Genomic DNA, 18,154 nt, shown 5'->3' with positions numbered 1-18,154 from the left:
CCTCTGTCGTTTTTATATTTATTTGATTTAATAACACTGTGCACAAGGATCAGACTGGCAATCTGTCATAGCAGCTCCCAAATGTTTATTGCACATAATGTAGCTACAACAACATTAATAAAAGTAATAATATTATAATTATAATTCTGGCAACTATAGTACAATATGTTGAATTAATATCTGATTGTATACATATGTGACACTAATCATATGTGTATAATAACAGTAGAAGTATGAGAAACACAGACAGACAGACATAGACGGCCGAGTTCTCAACATGCAGAGAGGGAGAGAAGGGAGAAAGAGGACAGAGGGGGGAGAGAGAGAGAGAGAGAGAGAGAGAGGGAGGGAGAGAGAGAGAGAGAGAGAGAGAGAGAGAGGGAGGATAGGGACTGGTGTGTGTGTGTGTGTGTGTGTGTGTGTCCGTTTCTGTCTGTGTGTGCCATACTTCTCCTGTTATTACACACATATGATTATTGTCACATATTTATACCATCAGATATTAATATATACTTCCCACATGTTGTACCACAATAGCCAGAATCATAAGTCAAACTCAATTTTAAAAACTGTAAAGGGTTCTTATGAAGGTGGTGTGAGCGTATATTTTGCAATTTGTAGACATAAGCCATGTGACCTAATGAAACTTTGACAGTTTGTGATAGAAGTTAACCTGCAAGACAGTGGAGCACAAAGGCTCTGAAGAAGAGGCCGAGTTACTGACATGCAGTAACAGGACACGAGAGAGAGAGAGAGAGAGAGAGAGAGAGAGAGAGAGAGAGATATGGGGGGACAGGGAGGGAGAGAGAGAGAGTTTGCTGACATATTGACATATCTCACACGTTCACATACTTCCTGTTTGTGGCAGACAAAGTTACAGATTGCACGAAGTATACATAATGTTGTATGCATCAAAAACACAGCATTTAATTTTTCTGTCAGTTACATCAAAAGAAAGGTGTTTGATGAGACTACTGTGTTGTTGAATGTAACATTTCCTCAAAGATGTATATTCTTTCCTGATGTTTGTAACACTGTTACTGACTTGTACTTGAAATGAGGTGATTTACTGCAACCCTCTAGGTTGCTCTCTTGGGTTCAGAGACATAAAATTGATAAAATACATGGAAATACTTTTAAGGTCATTTTTAAAGTAATTTAAAACCTCATGTGTGTGTGACCACACACATACACACTTCACTCTGACACACAGACTGTAAGAGTGAAGCCTTTGTTATGCTAATTAAGGACTGCATGCAGCTCAGACACAGAGCAGAATGGCTTGAAACTTTCTCAAACAAATGCTTCCAGATGCCAAACCGTGGGTCCCATCTTCAATCTGAAAGCATCACCAGATAGATAAATTTGTTCTGAACGCAAACATATAAAGCTTGTATGTCTATGGACTGAAAAATGTCACCTTAATCACAGGTTTACAGTGTGTTGGCCCTCATCTTTTCTTCCAGAGATCATCATGAGGTTGTGTCCTGCACCTTCTAACGCTTCTAAAATCCAAACCGTTCAAGTTATGACAAAGTCCTTCACAAGTAATGTTCAGCAGAGGTAGAGCTGTAATTTGTGCAAGTTTGAAGCAGTTATGATAAACGGTGTAGGAGCAAATAATTTTTGATCGACAGAATTTGTGAAAAACACCATCTTACATTCAAAGACCGACAGCTCACTTCCTGTTGGAGTTAGGTCAGGGCTTGCAGCGTGACATTTGTAGGTCTTTATGAGACGAACGAGACAGTTTTGGTTTGGTCTTTCTAAGTGGTTCCTACCCGTCGCACCGGGCATTTTAGTGTGTCTAGGTGGCACAACAAATCCTCAGGAGGTTTTGGCGCACATCACATGAAACGCGTCATAACATCCAAACCAGTTGAGGATTGAAAAAGTTACGCACAATAATTGATAAGGACACGTTGAAGAATAATGTGTGCGAGTTTGAAGCCGATACGATAAACGGTGTCGGACTAGTTGATTTTTAAAGGAATTTTTTTTTTTTTTGAGGAAAACTCTTATTTTGAAAGGGAAATATCTCACTTCCTGTTGGAGTTAGGTCATGGGTGCGAGCGCGTGATTTGTAGGTCTTGATGAGACGAACGAGGCTGTTTTGGTTTGATCTTCCTACGATGTTCCTACTGGCTGCAGCGGCCATTTTTGTGTTTCTAGGTGGCGCTAGAGAGCCCATTTTGGCACTTTTCAGATTAATTTCGTCAGTTTATGAAATTTTTCGCCAGTCCTGACAGGCATGCCAATTTTGGTGAGTTTTCAAGCATGTTTAGGGGGTCAAATTCCAGTTGAAAGTCGCGTACGCTGAAAGAAAGAAAGAAACAATAATAATAATAATAATAATAATAATAATAATAAACACTACAAGAACAAGAGGGTCCTCGCCCTTTCAGGCCGAGGTCCCTAATTAAAGGGGGTGGTTTATTCCGTTTGTCATTCCGAATGAAAGAATTTTGTGTGCATGTATACACTCATTAGGGACCTCGGCTGAAGGGCGAGGACCCTCTTGTTCTTGTAGTGTTTATTATTATTAGGGACCTCGGCTGAAGGGCGAGGACCCTCTTGTTCTTGTAGTGTTTATTAGGGACCTCGGCCTGAAAGGGCGAGGACCCTCTTGTTCTTGTAGTGTTTATTATTATTATTAGGGACCTCGGCTGAAGGTCGAGGACCCTATTGTTTTTGGTGCGTTTATTATTATTCTTTCTTTCATCCGCCGCCACTTTAAACTGGAATTTGACCCCCTGAACATGCTCAAAAACTCACCAAAATTGGCACGCATGTCAGGACTGGCGAAAAATTTTATAAAATGAAAAAATTAATCTGAAAAGTGCCAAAATGGGCTCTCTAGCGCCACCTATCAGTCTAGACCACTAAAGTCGCGCTGCAGCCAGTAGGAACGTCCGTAGCAAGATCAAACCAAAACAGCCGTGTTTGTCTCATCAAGACCTACAAATCACGCACTCGCACCTTTGACCTAAATCCAACAGGAAGTGAGCTATTTCCTTTCAAAGTAAGATTTTTCCTAAAATAAAGAAATTCCTTTAAAAAAACATCTCCTCCTTCACAGTTTATCATATCGTCTTCAAACTCGCACAATTTTTTCTTCAACGTGTCCTTATCAATTATTGTGCGTATATTTTTCAATCCTCGACTGGTTTGGATGTTATGATGCGTTTCAGGTGATGTGCGCCAAAACCTCCTGAGGATTTGTTGTGCCACCTAGACACACTAAAATGCCCGGTGCGACGGGTAGGAACCACTGAGAAAGACCAAACCAAAACTGCCTCGTTCGTCTCATCAAGACCTACAAATGTCGCGCTGCAACCCCTGACCTAACTCCAACAAGAAATGCGCTGTCGGTCTTTGAATGTAAGATGGCGTTTTTCACAAATTCTGTCGATCAAAAATTATTTGCTCCTACACCGTTTATCATAACTGCTTCAAACTTGCACAAATTACAGCTCTACCCCTGCTGAACATTACTTGTGAAGGACTTTGTCATAACTTGAACGGTTTGGATTTAAGAAGCGTTAGAAGGTGCAGGACACAACTCCTCATGATGATCTCTGGAAGAAAAGATGAGGATCAACACACTGTAAACTTGTGATTAAGGTGACATTTTTCAGGCCATAGACATACAAGCTTTATATGTTTGCGTTCAGAACAAATTTATCTATCTGGTGATGCTTTCAGATTTAAGATGGGACCCACGGTTTGGCATCTGGAAGGATTTGTTTGGGAAAGTTTCAAGCCATTCTGCTCTGTGTCTGAGCTGCATGCAGTCCTTAATTAGCATAACAAAGGCTTCACTCTGACACACTGTCAGAGTGAAGTGTGTATGTGTGTGGTCACACAGACATGACAGTATAACATTTACCAAACTCATTCCTAAAACTTTGTCATACTTATGTGACAATAATCATATGTGTATAATAACAGTAGAATTATGGCACACACAGACAGACACGGACACACAGAGACACACAGACAGACAGACACCCACACACACACTCCACTCCCTTTTATTATACACATATGATTAGTGTCACATATGTATACAATCAGATATTAATTCAACATATTGTACACACACTCCACTCCCTGCAGCCCCCCTCTCTCTCTTTCTCTGTCTCTCTCTCTCTCTCCCTCTCCCTCCTCTGTCCTCTTTCTCCCTTTTCTCCCTTTCTGCATGTCTAACTCGGTCGTCTATGTCTGTGTGTGTTATACTTCTACTGTTATTATACACATATGATTATTGTCACATATGTATACTATCAGATATTAATTCAACATATTGTACCACAATTGCTAGAATTATAATTTTAATATTATTGCTTTCATTAATGTTGTTGTAAGCTACTGTCATGATCATCTCTCCTGCATCTCTCTCTTTCTCCACTTCTGTCTCATGGGGTCCTGAGGATAGAGGGATGTTGTATGCTGTAAAGCCCTGTGAGGCAAATTGTGATTTGTGATATTGATTGATTGATTGATCGATATTTGTTTCTTGACTCAACAGCATTCAGTGACAGTATTTCAGTTACAGATGTAGTAAATTTAAAGACTCTGCAATGTTGCACCATTGCTCACTCAGAAATATTAACAAATAATTTGCAATATTAGGCTATAGGAATTATGTTCCATCAGTGTGACTAATAACATCATTGATAGAGATTATTAGTCATTGATAGTACGCCTTTGAAGGCCATAAAGATTTTTAAAATGTAAACAATAAGACCTACATATTATGAGCATTAAACATTTCAGAGCTGATCTGACAGACTGACAGTCTAATCCCTGTGCACAGTGTTATTAAGACAAATAAATATAAAAACGACAGAGGTTTGATTTGATCATCACACATGTCAAAGTTTCATGAGGTCACATGGCTTATGTCTACAGCTTTCAAAATATACGCTCACACCACCTTCATAAGAACCCTTTACAGTTTTTAAAATTGAGTTTGACTTATGATTCTGGCTATTGTGGTACAACATGTGGGAAGTATATATTAATATCTGATAGTATACATATGTGACAATAATCATATTTGTATATTAACAGTAGAAGTATGGCACACACAGACACACACATACACAGACCCACTCCACTCCCTGTCCCCTCTCTCTCTCTCTCTCTCTCTCTCTCTCTCTCTCTCTCTCTCTCTCCCCTCTGTCCTCTTTCTCCCTTCTCCCAACACACTACAAATCCAGATTAAGGTGACATTTTTCAGTCCATAGACATACAAGCTTTATATTTTTGCGTTCAGAACAAATTTATCTATCTGGTGATGTTTTCAGATTGGAGATGGGACCCATGGTTTGGGATCTGGAAGGATTTGTTTGAGAAAGTTTCAAGCCATTCTGCTCTGTGTGTGAGCTGCATGCAGTCCTTAATTAGTATAACAATAAACTCGCACACATTATTCTTCAACGTGTCCTTATCAATTATTGTGCGTAACTTTTCAATCCTCAAATGGTTTGGATATAATGGCGTGTTACAGGTGATGTGCTCCCAACCCTCCTGAGGATTTGTTGTGCCACCTGGACCCACGAAAATGCCCGCTGTGACGGGTAGGAACCACTTAGAAAGACCAAACGAAAACTGTCTCGTTCGTCTCCTCAAGACCTACAAATGTCGCGCTGCAACCCCTGACCTAACTCCAACAGGAAGTGCGCTGTTGTTATTTGAATGTAAGATGACGTTTTTGACAAATTCTGTCGAACAAAAATTATTTGCTCCTACACCGTTTATCATAACTGCTTCAAACTTGCACAAATTACAGCTCTACCTCTGCTGAACATTACTTGTGAAGGACTTTGTCATAACTTGAACGGTTTGGATTTTAGAAGCGTTAGAAGGTGCAGGACACAACTCCTCATGATGATCTCTGGAAGAAAAGATGAGGACCAACACACTGTAAACTTGTGATTAAGGTGCAATTTTTCAGTCCATAGACATACAAGCTTTATATTTTTGCGTTCAGAACAAATTTATCTATCTGGTGATGTTTTCAGATTGAAGATGGGACCCACGGTTTGGCATCTGGAAGGATTTGTTTGAGAAAGTTTCAAGCCATTCTGCTCTGTGTGTGAGCTGCATGCAGTCCTTAATTAGCATAACAAAGGCTTCACTCTGACAGTCTGTGTGTCAGAGTGAAGTGTGTATGTGTGTGGTCACACACACATGAGGTTTTAAATTACTTTAAAAATGACCTTAAAAGTATTTCCATTTCTTTTATCAATTTTATGTCTCTGAACCCAAGAGACTGACCTGGAGGGTTGCAGTAAATCACCTCATTTCAAGTACAAGTCAGTAACAGTGTTACAAACATCAGGAAAGAATATACATCTTTGAGGAAATGTTACATTCAACAACACAGTAGTCTCATCAAACACCTTTCTTTTGATGTAATCGACAGAAAAATTAAATGCTGTGTTTTTGATGCATACAACATTATGTATACTTCGTGCAATCTGTAACTTTGTCTGCCACAAACAGGAAGTATGTGAACATGTGAGATATGTCAATATGTCAGCAAACTCTCTCTCTCTCTCTCTCTCTCTCCCTCCCTGTCCCCCCATCTCTCTCTCTCTCTCTCTCTCTCTCTCTCGTCTCTCTCTCGTGTCCTGTTACTGCATGTCAGTAACTCGGCCTCTTCTTCAGAGCCTTTGTGCTCCACTGTCTTGCAGGTTAACTTCTATCACAAACTGTCCAAGTTTCATTAGGTCACATGGCTTATGTCTACAAATTGCAAAATATACACTCACACCACCTTCATAAGAACCCTTTACAGTTTTTGAAATAGAGTTTGACTTATGATTCTGGCTATTGTGGTACAACATGTGGGAAATATATATTAATATCTGATAGTATACATATGTGACAATAATCATATGTGTGTAATAACAGGAGAAGTATGGCACACACAGACAGAAACGGACACACACAGACACACACAGACACACACAGACACACACACACACACACACACACTCCACTCCCTATCCCCCCCCCCCCCCCCGTCCTCTTTCTCCCTTCTCTCCCTCTCTGCATGTTGAGAACTCGGCCGTCTATGTCTCTATGTCTGTCTGTCTGTGTGTGTCATACTGCTAGTGTTATTATACACATATTATTAGTGTCACATATGTATACAGTCAGATTTTAATTCAACATTTGTAGGTCTTAGTTTATATTTGTGTCTGTTTGCTGCACTTAGATCCTCAAAGCAGCCGGTACACATCACTCAAGCTTTCACTAGGTCACATGATTTCAAATGAATATGGATGTGTTGTTTGATCATCACACATGTCAAAGTGTCATTAGGTCACATGGCTTGTGTCTACAAGTTTCAAAGTATAAGCTCACACCACCTTCATAAGAACCTTGCATTTTTAACCCTGCGGGCCGCCTTATAAAACTTCACACCAGTCCCCTTCGGAACGGTGTGAACAACAGAAAAATATTAAATATTATCATATTTCTCTACATTTTTTTGCTTAAATCTTTTAAGCAACTTGTTCTCAGATTATGCATATCAAATATTCATTCCTTTTGAGGATTTTCACAATATATTTGCCATTTTATTTACATGAAGTCACTGTTACTTTAATGGAAAAAAAACATGAATTAAGATTAACTATATAATAAATATTGGATGGATTTTTTTATTTTATTTATCACAGTCTGTGATATGTGAATGATAAATAACAACACCAATTTTGATGCATTATCATTTTTGGGGGCAGTTTCTATGTTTTAAATAAAAATACACACTGTTCCCCTCCAGGACTTTTTTTGTCTTTGTTGAAAAACAACCATAAAAATATTATTATTTTTTTTTTGATTTTTAACTCCTAGTCAGAGTATACATACCAAATATTCATTGTGGGTGCATGTATGAGAGAGAAAGACAGGGAGAGAGAGATAAAGAGAGAAAGAGAGGAGAGAGAGAGAGAGAGAGAGAGAGAGAGAGAGAGAGAGAGAGAGAGATGGAGAAAAATAATAATGTAACCTTAAAGCAACCTGCAGCTCATAATTTGTAATTTTTAGCGACACAATTACACACACACAAATTCCACTCCCTGCCCCCCCCCTCTCTCTGTCTCTCTTTCTCCCCCGTCTCTCCTCTCTCTCCCTTCTCTCCCTCTCTGCATGTCGTTAACTTGGCCGTCGGTGTCTGTGTGTGTCATACTTCTACTGTTATAATACACATATGATTAGTGTCACATATGTATACAATCAGATATTAATTCAACATTTGTAGGTCTTAGTATATATTTGTTTCTGTTTGCTGCCCTTAGACCCTCTCAACAGCCGGTACATATCACTCAAGCTTTCACTAGGTCACATGATTTCAATTGAATATGGATGTGTTGTTTGATCATTACACACGTCAAAGTTTCATTAGGTCACATGGCTTATGTACACAACTTGAGCTGGGGGATGACGGTGTGGGGGGGACGACGGCGGGGGGCTGAGGTCCCTCCCAACGCTGCTTGCAGCTTTAATTAGGGACCTCGGCCTGAAAGGGCGAGGACCCTCTTGTTCTTGTAGTGTTTATTATTATTATTATTATTATTATTATTATTGTTTCTTTCTTTCTTTCAGCGTACGCGACTTTCAACTGGAATTTGACCCCCTAAACATGCTCGAAAACTCACCAAAATTGGCATGCCTGTCAGGACTGGCGAAAAATTTTATAAACTGACGAAATTAATCTGAAAAGTGCCAAAATGGGCTCTCTAGCGCCACCTAGAAACACAAAAATGGCCGCTGCAGCCAGTAGGAACGTCGTAGGAAGATCAAACCAAAACAGCCTCGTTCGTCTCATCAAGACCTACAAATCACGCGCTCGCACCCATGACCTAACTCCAACAGGAAGTGAGATATTTCCCTTTCAAAATAAGAGTTTTCCTCAAAAAAAAAAATTCCTTTAAAAATCAACTAGTCCGACACCGTTTATCGTATCGGCTTCAAACTCGCACACATTATTCTTCAACGTGTCCTTATCAATTATTGTGCGTAACTTTTTCAATCCTCAACTGGTTTGGATGTTATGACGCGTTTCAGGTGATGTGCGCCAAAACCTCCTGAGGATTTGTTGTGCCACCTAGACACACTAAAATGCCCGGTGCGATGGGTAGGAACCACTTAGAAAGACCAAACCAAAACTGTCTCGTTCATCTCATAAAGACCTACAAATGTCGCGCTGCAACCCCTGACCTAACTCCAACAGGAAGTGAGCTGTCGGTCTTTGAATGTAAGATGGTGTTTTTGACAAATTCTGTCGATCAAAAATTATTTGCTCCTACACCGTTTATCATAACTGCTTCAAACTTGCACAAATTACAGCTCTACCCCTGCTGAACATTACTTGTGAAGGACTTTGTCATAACTTGAACGGTTTGGATTTTAGAAGCGTTAGAAGGTGCAGGACACAACTCCTCATGATGATCTCTGGAAGAAAAGTTGAGGGCCAACACACTGTAAACCTGTGATTAAGGTGACATTTTTCAGTCCATAGACATACAAGCTTTATATGTTTGCGTTCAGAACAAATTTATCTATCTGGTGATGCTTTCAGATTGAAGATGGGACCCATGGTTTGGCATCTGGAAGCATTTGTTTGAGAAAGTTTCAAGCCATTCTGCTCTGTGTTTGAGCTGCATGCAGTCCTTAATTAGCATAACAAAGGCTTCACTCTGACAGTCTGTGTGTCAGAGTGAAGTGTGTATGTGTGTGGTCACACACACATGAGGTTTTAAATTACTTTAAAAATGACCTTAAAAGTATTTCCATGTATTTTATCAATTTTATGTCTCTGAACCCAAGAGACTGACCTGGAGGGTTGCAGTAAATCACCTCATTTCAAGTACAAGTCAGTAACAGTGTTACAAACATCAGGAAAGAATATACATCTTTGAGGAAATGTTACATTCAACAACACAGTAGTCTCATCAAACACCTTTCTTTTGATGTAATTGACAGAAAAATTAAATGCTGTGTTTTTGATGCATACAACATTATGTATACAACAATCTGTAACTTTGTCTGCCACAAACAGGAAGTATGTGAACATGTGAGATATGTCAATATGTCAGCAAACTCTCTCTCTCTCCCTCCCTGTCCCCCCCTCTCTCTCTCTCTCTCTCTCTCTCTCTCTCTCTCTCTCTCTCTCGTGTCCTGTTACTGCATGTCAGTAACTCGGCCTCTTCTTCAGAGCCTTTGTGCTCCACAGTCTTGCAGGTTAACTTCTATCACAAACTGTCAAAGTTTCATTAGGTCACATGGCTTATGTCTACAAATTGCAAAATATACGCTCACACCACCTTCATAAGAACCCTTTACAGTTTTTAAAATTGAGTTTGACTTATGATTCTGGCTATTGTGGTCCAACAAGTGGGAAGTATGTATTAATATCTGATGGTATACATATGTGACAATAATCATATGTGTGTAATAACAGGAGAAGTATGGCTCACACAGACAGAAACGGACACACACACACACACACACACACACACACACACACACACACACCAGTCCCTATCCCCCCTCCCTCTCTCTCTCTCTCTCTCTCTCTCCCCCCTCTGTCCTCTTTCTCCCTTCTCTCCCTCTCTGCATGTTGAGAACTCGGTCGTCTATGTCTGTCTGTCTGTGTTTCTCATACTTCTACTGTTATTATACACATATGATTAGTGTGACACATGTATATAATCAGATATTAATTCAACATATTGTACTATAGTTGCCAGAATTATAATTATAATATTATTACTTTTATTAATGTTGTTGTAAGCTACATTATGTGCAATAAACATTTGGGAGCTGCTATGACAGATTGCCAGTCTGATCCTTGTGCACAGTGTTATTAAATCAAATAAATATAAAACGACAGAGGTTTGATTTGAGCTGAGGATGAATTTGTGCAGTGTAATATTTGAACGTTAAGACAAAAGTGATGCTCAAAGAAATGACTGATCTGCAAAATTCAGTAACTTAAGACAGTCCTGAGTAACAAAGAAATGTGCAGCAGGTTAACTTCTATCACAGCGGTGCCTGGCTGGTGACATGTGAGGTTGTGTTGCTGCTGTAGTGTGAAATGCCTCATGCTGATTTTGTTATCATTACTTATTAGTCAAACTGAGCTTGAAGTCACCTAATGACATGGTCATTAATTAGCATAACAATGGCTTCACTCTGACAGACACAAGCCTGTGTGTGTTTGTGTGTGTGATGTTATTTGAATGTAAGGTGACGTTTTTCACAAATTCTGTCGAACAAAATTATTTGCTCCTACACCGTTTATCATAACTGCTTCAAACTTGCACAAATTACAGCTCTACCCTGCTGAACATTACTTGTGAAGGACTTTGTCATAACTTGAACGGTTTGGATTTAAGAAGCGTTAGAAGGTGCAGGACACAACTCCTCATGATGATCTCTGGAAGAAAAGATGAGGGCCAACACATTGTAAACTTGTGATTAAGGTGACATTTTTCAGTCCATAGACATACAAGCTTTATATGTTTGCGTTCAGAACAAATTTATCTATCTGGTGATGCTTTCAGATTGAAGATGGGACCCACGGTTTGGAATCTGGAAGGATTTGTTTGAGAAAGTTTCAAGCCATTCTGCTCTGTGTGTGAGATGCAGCTCATCAATTAGCATAACAAAGGCTTCACTCTGACACACTGTCAGAGTGAAGTGTGTGGTCACACAGACATGACAGTATAACATTTACCAAACTCATTCCTAAAACTTTGTCATACATATGTGACAATAATCATATGTGTATAATAACAGTAGAATTATGGCACACACAGACAGACACGGACACACAGAGACACACAGACAGAGAGACACCCACACACACACTCCACTCCTTTATTATACACATATGATTAGTGTCACATATGTATACAATCAGATATTAATTCAACATATTGTACACACACTCCACTCCCTGCCCCCCCCCCCCCCCTTTCTCTGTCTCTCTCTCTCCCCCCTCTGTCCTCTTTCTCCCTTTTCTCCCTTTCTGCATGTCTAACTCGGTCGTCTATGTCTGTGTGTGTTATACTTCTACTGTTATTATACACATATGATTATTGTCACATATGTATACTATCAGATATTAATTCAACATATTGTACCACAATTGCTAGAATTATAATTTTAATATTATTCCTTTCATTAATGTTGTTGTAAGCTACTGTCATGATCATCTCTCTTGCATCTCTCTCTGTCTCCCCTTCTGTCTCATGGGGTCCTGAGGATAGAGGGATGTTGTATGCTGTAAAGCCCTGTGAGGCAAATTGTGATTTGTGATATTGATTGATTGATTGATTGATTGATATTTGTTTCTTGACTCAACAGCATTCAGTGACAGTATTTCAGTTACAGATGTAGTAAATTTAAAGACTCTGCAATGTTGCACCATTGCTCACTCAGAAATATTAACAAATAATTTGCAATATTAGGCTATAGGAATTATGTTCCATCAGTGTGACTAATAACATCATTGATAGAGATTATTAGTCATTGATAATACGTCTTTGAAGCGTCATAAAGATTTTTAAAATGTAAACAATAAGACCTACATATTATGAGCATTAAACATTTCAGAGCTGATCTGACAGACTGACAGTCTGGTCCTTGTGCACAGTGTTATTAAAACAAATAAATATAAAAACGACAGAGGTTTGATTTGATCATCACACATGTCAAAGTTCCATTAGGTCACATGGCTTATGTCTACAAATTGCAAAATATATGCTCACACCACCTTCATAAGAACCCTTTACAGTTTTTAAAACTGAGTTTGACTTATGATTCTGGCTATTGTGGTACAACATGTGGGAAGTATATATTAATATCTGATGGTATACATATGACAATAATCATATGTCTACAATAGCAGTAGAAGTATGGCACACACAGACAGACACAGACAGACACACACTCCACTCCCTGCTCTCTCTCTCTCTCTCTCTCTCTCTCTCGCTCTCTCTCTCTCTCTCTCCCTCTCTCTCTCTCGTGTCCTGTTACTGCATGTCAGTAACTTGGCCTCTTCTCCAGAGCCTTTGTGCTCCACTGTCTTGCAGGTTAACTTCTATCACAAACTGTCAAAGTTTCATTAGGTCACATGGCTTATGTCTTCAACTTGCAAAATATACGCTCACACCACCTTCATAAGAACCCTTTACAGTTTTTAAAACTGAGTTTGACTTATGATTCTGGCTATTGTGGTACAACATGTGGGAAGTATGTATTAATATCTGATAGTATACATATGTGACAATAATCATATGTGTATAATAACAGTAGAACTATGGCACACACAGACACACACAGACAAACACACACACACACACACTCCACTCCTTATCCCCCCTCTCTCTCTCTATCTCTCTCTCTCTCTCTCTCCTCCCTCTGTCCACTTTCTCTCGTCTCTCCCTCTCTGCATGTTGAGAACTGGGCCGTCTATGTCTGTCTGTCTGTGTGTGTCATACTTCTAGTGTTATTATACACATATTATTAGTGTCACATATGTATACAATCAGATTTTAATTCAACATTTGTAGGTCTTAGTATATATTTGTGTCTGTTTGCTGCACTTAGATCCTCAAAGCAGCCAGTACACATCACTCAAGCTTTCACTAGGTCACATGATTTCAAATGAATATGGATGTGTTGTTTGATCATCACACATGTCAAAGTGTCATTAGGTCACATGGCTTGTGTCTACAAGTTTCAAATTATGAGCTCACACCACCTCCATAAGAACCTTGCATTTTTAACCCTGCGGGACATCTTATAAAAAATCACACCTGTCCCCTTTGGAACGGTGTGGACAACTAAAAAATATTAAATATTAATATATTTTTCTACATTTTTTTGCTTAAATCTTTTAAGCAACTTGTATTCAGATTATGCATATCAAATATTCATTCCTTTTGAGGATGTTCACAATTTATTTGCCATTTTATTTACATGAAGTCACTGTTACTTAAATGAAAAAAAAAACATGAATTAAGATTAACTATATAATAAATGTTGGATGGATTTTTTTTATTTTATTTATCACAGTCTGTGATATGTGAATGATAAATAACAACACCAATTTTGATGCATTATCATTTCGGGGGGCAGTTTCTATTTTTCAAAAAAAAAATAGACACTGTTCCCCTTCAGGACTTTTTTTTGTCTTTGTTGAAAAACAACCATAAAAATATGATTTTTTTATTTTTTTTTTATTTTTAACTCCTAGTCAGAGTATACATACCAAATATTAATTGTGGGTGTATGTATGAGAGAGAAAGACAGGGAGAGAGAGATAGACACACAGAGAGAGAGAGAGAGAGACATGGAGAAAAAAAATAATGTAACCTTAGAGCAACCTGCAGCTCATAATTTGCAAATTTTAGCGACACAATAACACTCACACACACACAAACACTCCACTCCCTCCCCCCCTCTCTCTCTCTCTGTCTCTCTTTCTCCCCCCTCTCTCCTCACTCTCCCTTCTCTCCCTCTCTGCTTGTCACTAACTGCCGTACTGCATATCAGTAACTCGGCCTCTTCTCCAGAGCTTTTGTGTTCCACTGTCTTGCAGGTTAACTTCTATCACAGCGGTGCCTGGATAGTGTGGTGTGTGTGGTTGTGTTGCTGCTGTGGTGTCAAATGCGTCCTGCTGATTCTGTTATCATTAGTCATTAGTCAAACTGAACTTGAAGTGCCTGTGCTGTCACCTAAGTACGTGGTCATTAAGTAGCATAACAATGTCTTCACTCTGACAGACACAGGCCTGTGTGTGTTAGTGTGTGGTTGTTGTTTGATCATCGCACATGTCAAAGTTTCATTAGGTCACATGGCTTAGGTCTGCAACTTGAGCTGGGGGACGACGGCGGGGGGCCGAGGTCCCTCCCAACGCTGCTTGCAGCTTTAATTAGGGACCTCGGCCTGAAAGGGCGAGGACCCTCTTGTTCTTGTAGTGTTTATTATTATTATTATTATTATTATTATTATTATTATTGTTTCTTTCTTTCTTTCAGCGTACGCGACTTTCAACTGGAATTTGACCCCCTAAACATGCTCAAAAACTCACCAAAATTGGCATGCCTGTCAGGACTGGCGAAAAATTTTATAAACTGACGAAATTAATCTGAAAAGTGCCAAAATGGGCTCTCTAGCGCCACCTAGAAACACAAAAATGGCCGCTGCAGCCAGTAGGAACGTCGTAGGAAGATCAAACCAAAACAGCCTCGTTCGTCTCATCAAGACCTACAAATCACGCGCTCGCACCCATGACCTAACTCCAACAGGAAGTGAGATATTTCCTTTCAAAGTAAGAGTTTTCCTCAAAAAAAAATTCCTTTAAAAATCAACTAGTCCGACACCGTTTATCGTATCGGCTTCAAACTCGCACACATTATTCTTCAATGTGTCCTTATCAATTATTGTGCGTAACTTTTTCAATCCTCGACTGGTTTGGATGTTATGGCGCGTTTCAGGTGATGTGCGCCAAAACCTCCTGAGGATTTGTTGTGCCACCTAGACACAGTAAAATGCCCGGTGTGACAGGTAGGAACCACTTAGAAAGACCAAACCAAAACTGTCTCGTTCGTCTCATCAAGACCTACAAATGTCGCGCTGCAACCCCTGACCTAACTCCAACAGGAAGTGAGCTGTCGGTCTTTGAATGTAAGATGGCGATTTTCACAAATTCTGTCGATCAAAAATTATTTGCTCCTACACCGTTTATCATAACTGCTTCAAACTTTCACAAATTACAGCTCTACCCTGCTGAACATTACTTGTGAAGGACTTTGTCATAACTTGAACGGTTTGGATTTTAGAAGCGTTAGAAGGTGCAGGACACAACTCCTCATGATGATCTCTGGAAGAAAAGATGAGGGCCAACACACTGTAAACCTGTGATTAAGGTGACATTTTTCAGTCCATAGACATACAAGCTTTATATGTTTGCGTTCAGAACAAATTTATCTATCTGGTGATGTTTTCAGATTGAAGATGGGACCCACGGTTTGGCATCTGGAAGGATTTGTTTGAGAAAGTTTCAAGCCATTCTGCTCTGTGTCTGAGCTGCATGCAGTCCTTAATTAGCATAACAAAGGCTTCACTCTGACAGTCTGTGTGTCAGAGTGAAGTGTGTATGTGTGTCACACACACATGAGGTTTTAAATTACTTTAAAAATGACCTTAAAAGTATTTCCATGTATTTTATCAATTTTATGTCTCTGAACCCAAGAGACTGACCTGGAGGGTTGCAGTAAATCACCTCATTTCAAGTACAAGTCAGTAACAGTATTACAAACATCAGGAAAGAATATACATCTTTGAGGAAATGTTACATTCAACAACACAGTAGTCTCATCAAACACCTTTCTTTTGATGTAATTGACAGAAAAATTAAATGCTGTGTTTTTGATGCATACAACATTATGTATACTTCGTGCAATCTGTAACTTTGTCTGCCACAAACAGGAAGTATGTGAACATGTGAGATATGTCAATATGTCAGCAAACTCTCTCTCTCTCCCTCCCTGACCCCATCTCTCTCTCTCTCTCTCTCTCTCTCTCTCTCTCTCTCTCTCGTGTCCTGTTACTGCATGTCAGTAACTCGGCCTCTTCTTCAGAGCCTTTGTGCTCCACTGTCATGCAGGTTAACTTCTATCACAAACTGTCAAAGTTTCATTAGGTCACATGGCTTATGTCTACAAATTGCAAAATATACGCTCACACCACCTTCATAAGAACCCTTTACAGTTTTTAAAATTGAGTTTGACTTATGATTCTGGCTATTGTGGTACAACATGTGGGAAGTATATATTAATATCTGATGGTATACATATGTGACAATAATCATATGTGTGTAATAACAGGAGAAGTATGGCACACACAGACAGAAACGGACACACACACACACACACACACACCAGTCCCTATCCCCCCTCCCTCTCTCTCTCTCTCTCTCTCTCTCTCTCTCTCTCTCTCTCTCTCTCTCTCTCTCTCTCTCTCTCTCCCCCCACTCTCCTCTATCTCCCATCTCTCACTCTCTGCATGTTGAGAACCCGGCCGTCTATGTCTGTCTGTCTGTGTTTCTCATACTTCTACTGTTATTATACATATATGATTAGTGTCACATATGTATATAATCAGATATTAATTCAACATATTGTACTATAGTTGCCAGAATTATAATTATAATATTATTACTTTTATTAATGTTGTTGTAAGCTACATTATGTGCAATAAACATTTGGGAGCTGCTATGACAGATTGCCAGTCTGATCCTTGTGCACAGTGTTATTAAATCAAATAAATATCAAAACGACAGAGGTTTGATTTGAGCTGAGGATGAATTTGTGCAGTGTAATATTTGAACGTTAAGACAAAAAGTGATGCTCAAAGAAATGACTGATCTGCAAAAATTCAGTAACTTAAGACAGTCCTGAGTAACAAAGAAATGTGCAGCAGGTTAACTTCTATCACAGCGGTGCCTGGCTGGTGACATGTGAGGTTGTGTTGCTGCTGTAGTGTGAAATGCCTCATGCTGATTTTGTTATCATTACTTATTAGTCAAACTGAGCTTGAAGTCACCTAATGACATGGTCATTAATTAGCATAACAATGGCTTCACTCTGACAGACACAAGCCTGTGTGTGTTTGTGTGTGTGATGTTATTTGAATGTAAGGTGACGTTTTTCACAAATTCTGTCGAACAAAAATTATTTGCTCCTACACCGTTTATCATAACTGCTTCAAACTTGCACAAATTACAGTTCTACCCCTGCTGAACATTACTTGTGAAGGACTTTGTCATAACTTGAACGGTTTGGATTTAGAAGCGTTAGAAGGTGCAGGACACAACTCCTCATGATGATCTCTGGAAGAAAAGATGAGGGCCAACACATTGTAAACTTGTGATTAAGGTGACATTTTTCAGTCCATAGACATACAAGCTTTATATGTTTGCGTTCAGAACAAATTTATCTATCTGGTGATGCTTTCAGATTGAAGATGGGACCCACGGTTTGGAATCTGGAAGGATTTGTTTGAGAAAGTTTCAAGCCATTCTGCTCTGTGTGTGAGATGCAGCTCTCATCAATTAGCATAA

General features: G+C 39.3%; 1 protein-coding gene and 2 long non-coding RNA genes across 4 annotated transcripts in view; 1 reads left to right on the top strand and 2 right to left on the bottom strand.

Moving 5' to 3' along the window:
* The window catches only part of arhgef4 (Rho guanine nucleotide exchange factor (GEF) 4), a 377,437-nt gene that overhangs the window by 302,955 nt on the left and 56,328 nt on the right, over positions 1-18,154 (bottom strand). The gene's annotated exons all lie outside the window — the stretch shown is intronic.
* LOC125882152 (uncharacterized) lies at positions 9,229-16,136 on the top strand. Its single transcript, XR_007448311.1, has 3 exons — positions 9,229-9,442; positions 11,430-11,504; positions 15,960-16,136. It is a non-coding gene; the product is annotated as an uncharacterized LOC125882152 (long non-coding RNA).
* LOC125882146 (uncharacterized) overlaps positions 15,530-18,154 on the bottom strand; it is a 26,898-nt gene continuing 24,273 nt past the window's right edge. Inside the window, exon 4 of the long non-coding RNA XR_007448304.1 lies at positions 15,530-15,544. This is a non-coding gene — a long non-coding RNA (uncharacterized LOC125882146). The remainder of the gene's footprint in view (positions 15,545-18,154) is intronic.

Source organism: Epinephelus fuscoguttatus, linkage group LG21 (assembly GCF_011397635.1).
Source record: "Epinephelus fuscoguttatus linkage group LG21, E.fuscoguttatus.final_Chr_v1".
Taxonomy (NCBI): Eukaryota; Metazoa; Chordata; class Actinopteri; order Perciformes; family Serranidae; genus Epinephelus; species Epinephelus fuscoguttatus.
Note: the sequence above shows the minus strand (reverse complement) of the source record. Positions and strands in the feature narration are given on the sequence as shown.